Source organism: Eptatretus burgeri, chromosome 6 (genome assembly GCF_056783735.1).
Source record: "Eptatretus burgeri isolate ZD-2024b chromosome 6, Ebu_testis_v1, whole genome shotgun sequence".
NCBI lineage: Eukaryota > Metazoa > Chordata > Myxini > Myxiniformes > Myxinidae > Eptatretus > Eptatretus burgeri.
Window position 1 is genome coordinate 47,873,725 of NC_140966.1, and position 16,985 is coordinate 47,890,709.

Consider the following 16,985-nt stretch of genomic DNA (forward strand, 5'->3'; position numbering starts at 1 on the left):
ACAAAGAAATAAAAGAAATAAATGTGGCAGTGGGCTTCTTTCCCCCCTCCCTCGGGGCCCTAGGGGAAGTTGAATCGGTCAATTCTCAGATATGCAACCACAGTTTCCAAGCCACCTACACAACTCTCAGATATGCAAGTCTTGCAAACTAATAACTTTCCAAGCTTCCTACACTCCTTCACTAGCACCTGCTGATAACAAAGGCAAAGCTTTGGTGATCACTGAGAATAGGAATGTGTGGGCAGCATACACTGAAGGAACAGTTCCACAGTTCTCTCCAAGGTCGCACTAAGGGCACACCACCACAGAGCAACAGGAAGGGCGATAAGGGCTTAGTTTCCAAGAAACAGAAACAGCTGGGTGCTGTCCAAAAACAGTGGGGTGCATGGAACATTGGTAGCCTGAAACATTTAAAGCAACATTTTAAAGCAAGGTAAGCAAGGTTTGAATAATACACAATTACAAGCAAGGTTAGAATCCCGACAGCTGATCAACACACAGCTAATGGTCCAAAATATGACCACCGAGCATATCATCATAACAGGAAACACAATCGAAGCACTCCTTGAGCTGAGGAGAAGGTAGATGTGGGCAAGTACAAGCTTGGGCCGGATACTGGGTTGAAGGAGACGAAAAGGAACACATGTTGTAAACGACTCGCAGTGTGGAACTCCAGGCCTGTCATACATTGAAGCAACCACAGCAAGTTCACGATGTATTTGCAGAGCGGCAATCGAGTGTGGCTGAGAACATTCCTCCACGCAGGCACCACACAACGCCGACGTTAAGACTTTGCTCAACCTTCTCCTCAGTGGGTTTTTTCTTTCTTTTCCCATCTTATCTTATTGATTTCTTTTCCCATCTTATCTTATTGATTTTCCCATCTTATCTTATTGATTTCCCCATCTTATCTTATTGCTGCATCTTATCTCCTCAGGAAGGGGCATGATCACGTGTTGAATGCTCAATCACCCAAATCTGGGTTCTCCCATTGTCCAATCTTTGTGTGGAAGTTCTTTCCAAGCTTCATTCAGACAAAATCGTACATTTTATCGTTTAACTGCATTCAACACTCCGAAACAAACAAAGCATCAATTAAACACCAACCAATAAACGTCATGGCACATGCATTTCAATAAGACTAACAAAGGTTCTTATAGAAGCATTTAAATTGCATTATATGTCATATCAATATTTTAATCCCTTTCCTTGTTATTTCCCAAAACAACATGCTAAAATATACAGAAATCCCAGTTATAACTTTCTATTTGCTATTTCTCATTTGCTATTTCCCATCTCATTTCTCATTTGCTATTTCCATCGACATTTTAAATCTCTGACATTTCCCATCTATCCACTTTTCTCTCACCAAAACAGCAAACATGCTGCCATTTTTCCAACTCACATACACAAACCATCTATTACTTCCTCCGACCTTCTCAATTACGAATCCATTTTCCTTTATCACAACAAATAAATCATTTTAAACAGTTGTACAAAAATGTCAAATCACTTGTCAAATCTGTCATCATAAGGCGAATATCATTTAAATTGCAGCTCAAACACTCTGTCTACACATGTAGCTAGACCCTCCCCAAATTTTATCCCAGTTTTGGGGAAAGCATCTTAAACTTCAGACTAATAAACATCCAATCTCTCTTAAACAACTTTTTGGTCAAAACAATAAAATATTTCCTTTTAAAATCCATAAATGAAAAATTAAATCTTCAGCGTCTATCCAATTAAATCATGAATTTACCTTGACTGAATCGATCAAAGGGTTACACTGGGTTGTTTGCCATTGCCTTCCCAGCACAAGTTCAGGTAACCTCATCATTCACAGACAAATAAAACAATATTTCAACGTCCATCCGAGGGAATCATCAATTATCTGTGAATCGCCCCACGCGCTAAACATCATCAAATCATTAAAATCATTCCAAATCACGTTTCTACATTTAAATCACATCTTTTAAGTACCATGGTTACAACTCGGATCAAATCTTCGAAACATTTCTGACACGTCCTCAGAGCTTGCCCAGCACTTAAACCTGCCGGGTTGTGTCATTACAAATCATCACAATGCCAGCGAGAGCTCAACTCCCAAGACTTCACATTCCGAATACAGTATATCCCACATTCACAATTGTTATTTCAATTTATTCAAAATCCCTATGGTTTTAGATAAAACTTCAACACTTTTTCCTAAATGGACTTCACTTAAAACAGATTCAGTAGAGAGGGTGCGCCACAAACACCGAGTAACAAGGAACAGGAAGTTCTCTCCACATCCGGTGGGAAGAAAAAGAAAAGCTCTGACAGGCAAAACCCACAGTTTAGCATTACTCTGTCATGGCTTCAACACACACACTAAACAGCATTGTATCTCATAGACTCGCGTGTGATCGCGTGACAAATACCAATCACATTTCTATCTCATCCTCTTGAATCTGCATATGAATCGAATTTCACACTTAAAGCAAAGACTCGAACACAGACTCAGTGTAAAGACATGCCACCCCCCACAGATCCAGTGGAGGGGGGTCTCACACAGTGCAGCTTGCAACCTTCGCATGAAACCACAATGCCAAGAATGCATAACATGCCATTTCAAACAGACCCACAGCTTAATTCAGCACAAGTTAAAATATTGTCAAAATCCCAACAGAACACATTTCATTGCAGTGAATATTGGACTCGCACAAGGTTTCATTTTTTACTCTCAGCAACACATGCATCTCAATGCAAATCACCAACCACACTCCCAGCAGGTCAATCGTCTCCTGCACTCTACAAAACGTTTCGTGCAAATCATTGCATTTACAAATCCGTAAAACCTCCACACAATATAATATAACAACCTCATTGCCAACAAACCTCCAGTGAGTTCAATGAACAAAAGGTAACTCTTATAACTCTTACAAACAGGTAACTTATAATATTTATCTATTCTAACCCCATCTCGGGGTCTCAGCCGTGTCCTAGGCCATCTCTCTCACAGCCAGTCCGTATCAATGCAAACATATATCTCACGCATCCTATGCGCGGTCTGTGGCATGTCACTTCGTCATGCCCATTCATCTGACTCCTCTTCTTCTCCAGAACTTTTCTAAAACAACTACAGTACTTATCGTTTACTTTAAAACGGACTCTCTCCGCCGGATCCTCTTCTTTCTGTCAATAAAATTACCTGACAATGAACTTTTCTTTGTTCGAAATGCGTTAACTGCTGAGAGCGCTCTCCCTTACCTTCGCTCAAGCACCTGTCGTTCCTCCAGGCACTGCCTCCGGCAGATTAATCACCTCCGGTCACGAGCACCGCACCAACGTCGGTTCGAATCCGAATGACGGCACCAACTGATGTGGATTTTTTAAACCCACCTTGTTGTGATCGTTGTCCTCCTGAAACATTCTAACTGGCCGATTGTGGAATCCTATTTGACTTCAGGCAGAGTTTAACGTTTGTCCAATTTGGTTATAAAATCCTGCAAAAAACCCTACAGACACTGATAAAACCGATGTCCACACAAGTCCTTCATTGTGAAACAATTTATTTTCGAATTATCCACCATACACTTCTCAACCTCATACAATGAACTTAAGAATCCCCATTGATTGCAATATTTTTTGGTTCTATTTCATTTATTCATACTTTAGTTAACAGTTAGACCAACCCGATTCAATTCACTTCCACATTACATCAGAAAGTTTTATTCTAACTTGGCACTTGGTCAGTTCCAAGGAGTACAAGCCACTGAGATTTCTAATACTTTCTCAGGTACTTGCACTGAAACAATTTTACATTTCAAAGCATTTTAAACTTTCATGAGAGAGTGGTGGGGGCTATTCAAGCCAGACTGCAGACGTGTCCTTTAGACGAGAAGCCACTTCGTACATTTCTAGGCAAAGGTTCGTTTGTTATCAGCTCGGTCACTCTGCTCCAGACCAACACATTTATTATTATTTAGGGAAAAAGTGTCTTGGCCAGAAAGGACAGCCAATTCAACTTGTAGCATAAAAGTTAGATTTCTAAAACTCCATGTGTTACAATTTAGAAGACATTACTATAATTTTTTCCCCCCACAGTACTACATTGGAGTGATGGGTGATACTCATTAAAACTATGTGTGTACTATATTGGAGTAATGGGTGATACTCATTAAAACTATGTGTGTACTATATTGGAGTAATGGGTGATACTCATTAAAACTAAGTGTGTACTATATTGGAGTGATGGGTGAAACTCATTAAAAGTATGTCTGTACTATGTTGCAGTGATGGGTGATACTCATTAAAACTGTGTGTACTCTAGTCAGGTGATACTCATTAAAACTATGTGTATACTATATTGGAGTGATGGGTGAAACTCATTAAAACTATGTGTGTACGATCATCAGGTGATACTCATTAAAACTATGTGTGTACTATATTGGAATGATGGGTGAAACTCATTAAAACTATGTGTGCACTATCATCAGGTGATACTCATTAAAACTATGTGTGTACTTTATTGGAGTGATGGGTGATACCAATTAAAACTATGTGTGTCTGAAAGTCTGGTGATACTCATTAAAACTATGTGTGCTCTTGTAGGGTGATACCAATTAAAACCATATGTGTACTCTCATGGGGTGATCCTAATTAATACTATATGTGTACTATCGCAAGGTGATCCCAATTAAAACTACATGATACTCAGTAGAGTGCATACCATTGCCAGGCTACACACTTTCGGTTTTGTATCCCACTGGTTGGCCAAATCTGGATCCAGACGTTAACCGAGTCTTGGACTGATGGTTTTCTGGGCCCTCGAGCAAAATTGGTCTTTGTGCCCCCTTGATAAAGTTTTTGAATGATCCTTCGCGTGAAACACAAGTTTATTAAAACAAACCTTTCTGCATGAATATGCAGAATAATGAGACCGTGAGAGTCTCAGGTTAACAGATTATTGAGTTTCTTGTATCTGTGGAATTTTAATAAAGGCTTTCTTGCCGATTAAAGGAAAAGGCCCTCCCTTCTCATCCCCTTCCCTTATGCTTTCCTCCTCCCAAAGCCCCTGCACACCCTGCAGCCATCTCTGGGTTGTGTCCTGGCATTGTTTAGTATGACCCATTTGAACATGCTGTTTTAACGTCGCCAATTTCGATCAATCCTTCACTACTGTCAACATAAGAGGACCATTCCCCTCCACCTCCCCCTGCTTTCCCTCATGTCCGCCTATCAAACGTATGTCTAGAACACCATCTTACCCTCCACACTACACCCCTCTACCCCAAATCCTCCTCGCTGCTGGAATGAACAACAACATGTGGTGGGGCCTCACTCTCCACCACTCCCACCCCACCCAACATTGCATTCCCTCCCTTCATCACTCTCCCCCACTTCCTCGCTCTCTTTTCCTCACACCTTCCCTGCCCCCCCACCCTCCTTGCTCCTTCTGCCCTCACGCACTTCCCCATCTTAATATTCCCATCAGCAAAGTGATGGCGCTGCCTTCCCTTTTCCTCACGCTGCCTTTGTCTCCCCTCATGCTGCCTTCCCTTCCCCTTCCCTCACACACTTTCCTACTCCCAAAACCCCTCAACAGTCTCCCCCCCTCACCCCACCAAAGGATGTATCTGGGTGGTACCCACGCGCTGTTTAATATGACTCGTTTGAACGTGTTGTTTTAACGCACCCAGTTTCGTTCAATCCTGTACTAATGCTGGCATAAGAGGACAATCTCCCCCCCCCCTCCTCCACTTTCCGAAATGTCCCTCTATCAAATGCATGTCCAGAACACCCTCTCCCCCTCCCCATTACACCCCTCCTCCTCACTCCGTCCCCCCTCTCAGAGCGTGTAGCCACATTTGTGGCCTTGCTCTCCCTCCACTGAATCCTTGCTGACTCTCCCTTAATTTCTCTCCCCTCTTCCTTGCTCTCTTTTCCTCACCGCTTCCTTGCTACCACACTCCTCCTCATTCCCCTACACCTCTGCGCACCCCACTCCCCCCAAACCCCGTCTTTATATTCCCGTCAGCGAAGAGACGGGTTATATTTGCTCGTCCTTTCCTATAATTCATGGACCGGTGTTTGTATGTGTATTTGTTTGTCGCGCTACTCCACCTTCAGTTCTGGGCTGTGTACATCCAGACATGCTACATAGGATCACCATGACCCCATTTAATGTGTAGGAGTGTTTTTAGGTTTTCCGGTAGTCTTGGGGAGGAAGAGGGTGGACGACGCAAGTTCTGGAAATAAATGTGTGTCGTGTCGTGCCGCCTCCAGGTGGGAGAGGGTATTAGCATTTTCCACCATTTGCAGAACATTATTCCTGTCCCCATGTTTTGCAGTGCAGTGAGGTGTTTTGAATTATAAGTAGCAGGAGGAATGTTTTTGCTTCATGCACATAAAGGGGCTGTCACACCTTGACGTTTTAGCCAGCGTATGCCGACGTATGAAAAAAATTGGCGAATACGCTGGCACACGTCAAATACGTTATGGGTAAGTTTTGTATACGTTAAGAGCACGCTGAAGCACGCTGGCATACGTCGTAGTACGCCGAGCTCATCGACAAATTTTGGGCATACTCAAAATTTGTCGACGTATGCCAGCGTATGACTCACACGTTCCGCATAGGCTGGCCATAAGTTGTAGGCACGTTATGCGATCGTTGGCACCTGTCGACAAACGTTACTTGTAAGTTACTCATAAGTCGAAACATGTCAAGGTAATGTTTAGCGTACCCGAAACTTATTTCTAACCTATGAATAACGTGCTTTGAACCTTTGTGTAACGTATCTCCAACGCATATTGACGTATTTGACGTCTTCCGGACGACCACAGAACTTACTCAACGTGTTTCTAACTTACAGCTACCGTATAATGGCGTATTGGCAGCGTTTAGCGGAATTGGTATCTTTAAAAAAAATTCTTGTTACTTTGTAATACGTTTTTATTGACTGTACATTATACTATTATACCTTTTCAAAGTGTATGAATATATATATATATATATATATATATATATATATATATATATATATATATATATTTGTTTTTATTTATGATCAAAGGTAATGACCATACTTATAACATAAAGTTAATAAAGATAAACACAAAATATTATTAACCTGTTCGCTGCCAAGGGAAGTAACTAATGTCTAGACACTTCGATGTCTAGTGCGGTTATGATTTGAATCGTCGAGCGGCAGCCTTTTAATCGGCGACGCCACGTGATCGTCGGCGATATGCTGCCGCGCTATGCATAAGTTAGACAATCGTTGGGCATAAGTTGTGAACGCCGACAACATGCTAAGCATTCATTGGTATAAGTTATCTATAAGTTATCGAAACGTTATGTGTACGTTACCAAGACGTTTTGCAGACGTCCAACTCGTTAATATACGCCCAAAACTGAAAAAAAATCAATAGTTCAGCATACGCCAGCGTTTTAGATAAATTTTGATACGTTGCCATACGCTGGCTAAATCGTCAAGGTGTGGCAGGGGCTTAACCCAGGTTCTGGGGGTTTTTTGCCTATACAGAGCTGTCAATTGCCTATACACCGTCCAAATATAGATGTGTCAGAAGAACGTGTTGCATGCTTGGAACAAGATCTTCACCGGTGTCGTTTGAGTGCGTGCTTGGAGCACTCTTCAAGCTTTGATTTCTTCAAGCTTCCATGGTGATACCGCAGTGCGGTTGTCCGTCTGGACATCTCCGGTATTAAGGAGGCAAAATAAATTTGATGATTACAATGAGTAAACAAGAAATAGAGCAATCAGAGATTGCAGACCCTCGCTAGTACTCGTTTTGTGTGATGTTTGTGTAGTTTTGGGTGGTGTATTTTTTGTAGTGTTTATGTATTGATGTGTTATGAGTAGGGTGAATATACTGATTCTGGCTCACTTTTCCCCATGTAAGTGAATGGGGGATTTTCAGCGATTCATATTTTTTTCCCGAAAAACTAAACCCCCTTTTTATCCCAAGGTATATTTATTTGTCTCCCCTTTTAACCTAGGGGCACTCTATTCAAATAACCAATGCGACAAGATAAAGATTTGTTCAAGTAGTAAAGTAGTAATGTGATTTGTTAAAGGTGATTCTAAAGTCTGAAACATGTCAGCCTCGGGACACTCTTTTTCAAATAACCAATGCATATTGTTTAGCTCACTCATTGAACCTATAAACATTTGTTCATTCTCAAATTCCTTCAATAGTTTAATTTTCTTTGCACAATAATCCCCATCTAAAATATTTAAAAATAAAACATTTGAATCTTTATATTTTTCAAGATACCCCTTTTGTGTCATTATGAAATGATATACTTCTCTTAATGATCTCATCTGACCACCTCCTGAGCCTCAGATTATTTTTTGCATAAGCCACGCCCACTTTTCCTACGCTCCGCCCACTTTTACTAAGCCCCGCCTGCTCTGACATCATTTCCAGTTCATCTCTGACTCAAAGAAATGACGAGGAAATTCTACAATGTTATGGTTTTGAAAAATTTCCGAACGAAGGCTTGCCTGGGCTTGCCCAGGGAATTTCCAAAGGAAACCACCCCCACCAGTCTTTCTCTAAAAAAGGTTCAACCCAGACGCCATTTTAAACATTTTTTTGCTGGCAATGGTGTGCTGTGTGCTTGCCTGGTGCTCAACTACTTGAATGGAACTAAACCTTCAAGTTGATGAACTTGATTCAAACCTCTTATCTATTGAGGTAAGATTTTATTTTCCTACTTACAGAGTTTGATTTAAGCATATAATCATTTAATAATTAATTAACTTAATTAATACATTATTATTTTCTCTCACAGGAAATTGTATCTGAAATGCAATATGAAAATACCGATTTTGCCACAACTTGGGGTGAAATTGTTGGCTTGGTTGAAGACCTTATGAGCGACCAAGACCCACAGAACGAGCTCGATCTTGATGACCCAACCAAAGAGTTATACGTTGGAGACCTTATGAGTGACCAAGACCCACAGAACGAGCTAGGCCTTGAGTGGGATGACTTTGGGATTCCTTGGAGATCGACTATTTGTATGGAACTAAACCTTCAAGTTGATGAACTGCATTCAAACCTCTTATCTGTTGAGGTAAGATTTTTATTTTCCTATTTTTAGTTCCTTTTAAACATCGACTCATTTAATAATGAAATAACTTAATTAATACGTTATTATTTTCTCTCACAGGAAATTGTATCTGAAATACAATGTGAAAATACCGATTTTGCCACAACTTGGGGCGAAATTGTTGGCTTGGTTGAAGACCTTATGAGCGACCAAGACCCACAGAAAGAGCTCGATCTTGATGACCCAACCAAAGAGGTATACCTTGGAGACCAGCAAAATCCTGAAAAAGAGTTTTACAGCAATAGTACTCATTGCGAGTTATCAAGACAATACCCACTGAACAAGTTATTCCTTGATGAGCCAGAATACAAGTTTTACCTTGGAGACACAAATTTTGAAAAAATCAGTAAATGAGTTCTGCCTTGATGGTTTAAATAACTACCTTGGAGACTCAGGAATAGGGTTCTGCCAAGATGGTTCTAAATATGGGGCCTACCTTGGAGACTCACAAATTTTGAAAAAATTAGTAAATGAGTTATCCTTGGTGGTTTTAAATATGAAACCTACCTCGGAGACCTCAAAAATTTTGAAAAAATCAGTAAATGAGTTCTGCCTTGATGGTTTAAATAACTACCTTGGAGACTCAGGAAAAGGGTTCTGCCAAGATGGTTCTAAATATGGGACCTACCTTGGAGACTCACAAATTTTGAAAAAATCAGGAAATGAGTTATCCCTTAGAGACTTTATAAGTTGGTTATATTTTGGAGACTTGAAATGTGGGTTCTGGCTTGATAACTCACAATGTGATACATATCTTGGAAACTCAACAGGAATGTGGTTATACCTTGGAGATTTGGAAAGTTGGGTTTATTTTGGAGACTTGAAATGCCATCACTCTTTGGGATCTAAACCTATCGGTGTAGTTCTTTGTCAGATGGTGCTTGATGGGAGCAAGATCAAGAAAGTTCTGGGAAGAAAGTGCAGGCTTACTCCCCCTTTCTACGTCATCAAACCTGAAAGCTTTAAAAGACAGATTTGGAAGAAGAGAAAAAAACATAAAAAAATATATATTGTTAGTTCTGGGAAGAAAGTGCAAGCTTACTCCCCCTTTCTACGTCATCAAACCTGAAAGCCTTAAAAGACAGAATTGGAAGAAGAGAAAAAAAAAACGTAAAAAATATATACAGGTGGAAATCTCATTTTGAAAAAGACATTGTGTTGGGCGAGGATTGAGTTGGGGTTGAGATTTTGAATGTGAGGGTTAGGGTTGAGATTTTGAATGTGAGAGTTGGGACACACACACGCGCACACACACACACACACACACGCACACACGCATACACACACGCACGCGCGCGCGCACACACACACACACACACACACACACACACACACACACACACACACACACATACACACACACATCAACGAACAAAAGTTAAGCCTTAACTATTCAGTTGAGGATTCTGTGTTTGGGGTTCACAGATCTAACAACGTCCCCCTTGACACATTATATACTGTTATACACCTCGGACTTGGCCCTCGAGTGTCCACAACGGTGTATAGTCAGAGAGAGTGAAGCGCCAACCCATTGCTCCCATTGCACACACATTATATACTGTTATACACCTCGGACTTGGCCCTCGAGTGTCCACAACTGTGTATAGTAGGAGGGAGTGAAGTGCCAACCCATTGCTCCCATTGCACACACATTATATACTGTTATACACCTCGGACTTGGCCCTCGAGTGTCCACAACGGTGTATAGTAGGAGGGAGTGAAGCACCAACCCATTGCTCCCATTGCACCCACACACGCATACACACACACACACACACACACACACACACACACACACACACGCATACACATACATACACACACGCATACACATACATACAAACACACACATGCATACACACACACACACACACACTCACATCAACAAACAAAAGTTAAGCCTTGAATATTCAGTTGAGGATTCTGTGTTTGGGGTTCACAGATCTAAGAACGTCCCCCCTTGACACACATTGTATACTGTTATACACCTCGGACTTGGCCCTCGAGTGTCCACAACGGTGTATAGTAGGAGGGAGTGAAGGGACAACCCATTGCTCCCATGGGTATTATCTGCTTAGTTTTGTCTTTTGTAATTCCTGTGAATAAAATGAACCTAAAATCTCTTCCCCTTCCAAATCATATATCTTATAAGTCCAAGGAACCGTATCTATTACATCAACAATTTTAAAAAGTTCGTTCGTCCATCGTTTAGTATAACCCTTTTCAAAATGAGATTTCCATCTATATATTCTTACGATATCACCAACTTTGAACTTAGGTTTTCTGACATTAATCCGTTTTTCATATTTTAATTTTGTAAATGTTTCTGATGGTTTCATATTTGTTGACGTGTGAATCGTGTCATTATACTTATCCACAATATCCTGAATAAAAGATGACCATTGTTGTGAACCGAGTTGTATGAATTTTTTATATAGTCTCTCTTTGAAGGTACGATTAAAACGTTCAACAACAATGGCCTTCCCTTCATTAAAGGTACTGTATAATGTAATACTGTTATTTTTGAGAAAATTCATAAATGTCTTGTTATAAAACTCTCTACCCTCATCAGTCCACAATTTTTTAGGTTTTCTCTTACTTTTATTAAATATCTGTTGAAAGGCTCACATAAGAGTATTACCTGTTTTGTTTTTTAATGGGACAACCCATGCGTATCTACTCCTCAAATCAATATGGTTAAAGCATACTTGTACCCCTTATCATTATTGAGTTCAATCAAATCAGCAGACCAGATATAATCTACTTCCTTGGAATAAACTTTCCTTCTCTGAAACTTTGTGAATATTGGTTTATGTAATTCATCAGCTAATTGCTCTTCAATCTTAATGACATCATTAGAGCCTATTAGTTTTTTGAATTTCCAAGTCCAAGTTTCAATTTAGCACTGATCATCTTCTTCACGATGAACCTCTCAACTTTTTCTCTCAAGGTTGGATTTTGTATCAGAGACAAATTATACAACATTTCTCTATCGGCTTCATGCTTTTCTTCCAACGTTGTGGTATTCCCATAATCAATATCGTGCCTCATGCACACTTCATCAACCCTATTGATGGGTTTGCTCCATGGTTTAGGATTGTCTGCCTCATCTAATCTTTTATCCAAGTTTGTGGCTGGACCACAGAAAGAATACCCTGGTAGATGTAATTCTTCTGGTATTCCAGTAGTTGTAAATTTACTTCCTGATAAAAACTTTTGTATATCTCCTCCGAGTTTATGTTTTGAGATAAATTGATTTTTTTTTGAACCACACACCGAACATATACCTTTTTGTATAACCCTGTTATTTTTACTTTTAAAATATGAGATATTTTTAGTATTAGTTTTATTTTTACATTTGAGACAATAACTCATTTATTTATGAGAAAAATTCTGACAGAGTGCAAAAACCTTTTTAGTTTCCAACATGCACATTTGAATCTTAATTTTTAAAACATAAAGAATCCTTAGAAATGCCTTCACCCTCTCCCCCATTTATTTAAGAAAAAAAAAATAAAAAACTTTAATGAAAATGAATATCTTGTCAATGTCAACGGTCTTGTCGAAAATACTGCTAATAGACTTGTCAATTCTTTGTTTTCCTCCTCGGTGGGTTGAGTTATTTTCTGTAATACCACCAATCTTTTTTTAATCTCACTGGTTTCCATATTTTGATATTTATTTAGTCTCGCTCTTTCCTCCCTCTCCTCCCTCTCCTTCTCTCTCTTCTCTCTCTCTCCTCCTTCTCTCTTCTATCTTTCCTCCTTCTCTTTCTTCTCCCTCTCCTCCTTCTCTCTCTTCTCCTTTTCCTCTTCTTCTCTCTCTTCAACTCCTTCCTCATCCCTTACTATCCTTGAATCACTTACACCCCAAAGAATATCATACATATATTCATCAGGATTTCTTGTTATTCCTGTATCCAAAATAATTTTTTTTTACAACAGGAAACCAATAAAATTTCTTTTGAATTTCTAAATGAGCCTTTCGTTTTCTTAACGTTATAATTTTTTCATTATTTAACATTCTAATTAAATCTAAAGTTGTCGGTTCATCAACATCAGCATAATGGCAATCTTTTATTGAAAATATCTCATTCTTATGTTGTAGAACATATTTATGAAAATACCGAATACCCTTTTCTTGAAGGTATGCTTGGACACAGAAATGATAATTTTCTTGAAGCCTTCTTGCTGTCATTTATGCATTAGAAATACATGTTAGAATAATATTATGGCACAAAACACCTCCCCATCTTCCCATTGTTAAATCATTTTGTATTTCCTTACTTATTATACATAATCCTGTTTTTTCTGTTTTCATGATATAAACTAGGGCAAAACCATTATTATATTTACCCTTATTGAATTCTTTTATTTGTTGTTTACTAATCGTGGCTCCACAAAACTCATTCTCCATACCAAGTGGATAATATTCTTCCTTACGAGACTGATTTAATTGTTCCAGGTCTTCGAGGTCAATTTTAAATGACCAATTATACCCTAAATCATTCATATCATACCCCCATTGTTCTATTCTCATACAAATGATACGCCCTTCTTTATAAAAAAATTTATTTTAATTCGAACTGTGAATTCTGTATGAGCTGGAGATAAAATCAACACTTCTGTATCTTTGGAATACACGGCCGTTTTATTTAAGGATATATATTGTGATAAATCGCTTAATCTCACCAAGTCATTCACGTCAGTCGGGCTTGGATAATTTTTTTAATTTATAAGCATTTTTCATATTAATATTTTTGGTTATATTATATTTATGTCGTTCAGCCTGTGCCTTTGTGTAATAATTTGATAAATCGATATCCAGTTCTTGGGATACACCAAAGATAGAACCATCTTTCCCAACATAAGTCATTTATATTAGATTAAAAATAATGTCATAAATTTTTTTTATTTTTGTTGAGTTGAAATAACACATATAGACATAATTGACCACAACACTTGAAATTTAATTCTTGGACTTGAAATGTTTGATAAACACCATTCTGTAAGAATTTTATGACTTCAACAGGTGGTGGAAGACCAAAACTATCAAAATAATATTTGTCTTGACTATTAAAAATACAAACCCAATGAGAACCGTTCCCATTATTATCTTCGAAGTTCATAATAATATTCTTTGTATGTTTCGGCACATTTGTTAATTCATCTCTCATACAAATAACCACATTATGAATTTTTAATTTCTTACAATATTTGACAAGTTGTAAATTTGATGTATTCTTTCCAAATTCTTTGAACCACTCATCAATGCTCATTTATTTATTAGAAAGATATAATCCATTACCCCTTTTAGTTAATTTTACACCTGCTTGTGCAATAGAAGAAACCATATCTCCAACTAACAATCTCACTTTATCAGGCAGACCTTCAAGTTTTTCAGCAAAATCTACAATTACACCACTTCCACTAATTTGTTTCTCCAACTCTTTGTTTTGTCTTTCCAATTCTTTTTGAGCCCGGAGTTGAGCCTTCCTTTCGTTTGCAGTTTTCACCGCTGTTGAAATACCACCCGTCAATGCTCCAACCGCACTTAAACCAGCAAATAAAGGAATTAGAAATGGGAGAAATCCTCCATTCATCTCTCTTATTGAATATTTTTTCAACATTGGTTTTGTCATTTTAGTTTTAAGTGAGCCAGTATCGTTCAAGATTTTAACCTGTTCTCTTGTGAGCAAAACATCAATTCTTACTGCTCCTTTTCTCTGAATTGTATTAACGTTAATCGTACAAGGCTTTTGATTTTGAACACAAGATGAGAGTTCATGAAGATTGATTTGATTAACATATACCCCAGTTGGGACTTTCAAACGCATAGATTGTATACAAACTTTTAAATGCTGTCATATCCAAAATAGGTTCTTTATTTCCATTACTTTCGCACACCTTTTGGTAAGACTTGTATGTTTCAGCAAAATAATTTTTTCCCAATTAATTTCCAATCTATCTCGTGGGTAAAATGTTCCATCTAGAGAAACACGAAGTTGTTTCACCTTAGCATTATCACTCAATGCATTATTATTATCAGTCGCAGTATCACCATCTGGCTTTTTAAAAATGATCCACAGATATCGTGGCTTTCCTTCCAGAACACCCAAATTCCACGTGTAAGTGGTTTGGTTGAGTTTAATGTGTTGACATCTTTGTTTGAGGTATGATACACCGAGTGGTTTCTTTGAGTTATCTTCTATTCAACATCTCTTCTGTTTTAAGATTCGGAGTATATTCACTAATATACCAACTCATTTCATCAATTACAAATTTATTCTGATCACCAAAAGCACTCGCAACACCAAAAATTAATCTATTTTCATTATCATTCCTTTGCAGTTGAAATCTAATTTTAAGAAAATACAGAACTTTATCATGATCACAAAATCCAAATATACCTTTAAGAGGAACTGCCACAGTAAAACTATTCCCTGCTTTTGTATCATCATTATACATTCCTTTCCTTTGATTATATCCAGCGTCTGTGTTTGTTCCTGTTGACATATCAGGAATAAAACCTTCGACAGCCCCTTTCCCATTCTATCACCGAATGAATATAGTGTAAATTTCATAATTTCCGATACAGCAGAGACATAATCAACCGCTTCAACTTCTTGTGTTCCAATGTACAAACGAACACTATCAAACATTTTCCAGAAGAAATCATTTACGAGTGTAGCGTTTGTGTTATTCCCAGCCTTAGTGAATGTAAATTTACACAACAAGAAACTTTCGGATAGATTCAAATAGGTTTGTTGATTATTTATTTCAAAACTTTTTGTACCATTTGTATTCCAGTCTGTTCCAGTAATTGCATTTACCTTGAAGTAATCTTCTTTTTTCATGGAGTTTGAGATAATAATAGTATCATCCAAATCATAGATACTATCAATTGCTTCCATACTTGTATTTATTTTGGAAAAAAGATGTTAAAACTTTTGAAACCCTGATCCAGTATTCGAATTATTTTCTGTCGTTCTTGGGAGACAACTGAGTTTTGCCTTTCTTAATTTCTTTTATTGCTTGTAATTTATGAGATTCCTTTTGGGCATCTTTTATACTCTTTATAGCACCTGCTACATTCCCCACAGCAGAAGCAGTTGAACCAATTAGGTCTTTATGTTGAAGAATAGTTGAACCGATACCCATTAGAGTATCAATTATCCCATCTCCTCTAAATTGATGTCCGACACCCCTTTGTCTCTTAGGTTTATAGTATCCTCTACCAAGATACATACCTTCGCCCTTGTAGTATGGGGAAAGGAACATCCCATCCCCTGTAATTATTATATATTTTCCCAACTCGTGTTTCCTCACAATAACCATCGTATTTATTTATTGGAAAACTTCACGTAGGTGAATTCTAATGGATATAACTTCTCCATTAAAAGAAATCATATGATTATCTTGGTCAGTTATCCTAAAATTTACTCTGTGTATGGTTTTTCCTGACACAGGGAGATAAACCAAATTTTTGGGTTCCATATTGAATTTATAACCAATTGGGGTTGAGTATGCACTGAATGAAAATATTGTATTTTTTTTTTTATTCCATCATTATAAGCACCATCAATCAAATCACAGTGAATTAATACCGAATTTATTCCTGAGGATATTTGAATGACATTATCACTGTAAAACGTCCCATTAGTTTCAATCTTTTTTGAGGAGAAACCCAATAACTCTCTAAATGAATTATCAATTGTGAAATCAATCTTGTAGTTATTTTTAAGTTTAATCGTTGATTTTGAAGTATGTTTTTGAATGTCTATAACAATATTTTTGGTTCATCACCCTGTTCTTTCATAAGACGAGCAATTTCGGAAGATATTTGAGAAATCTCATATGCTCCG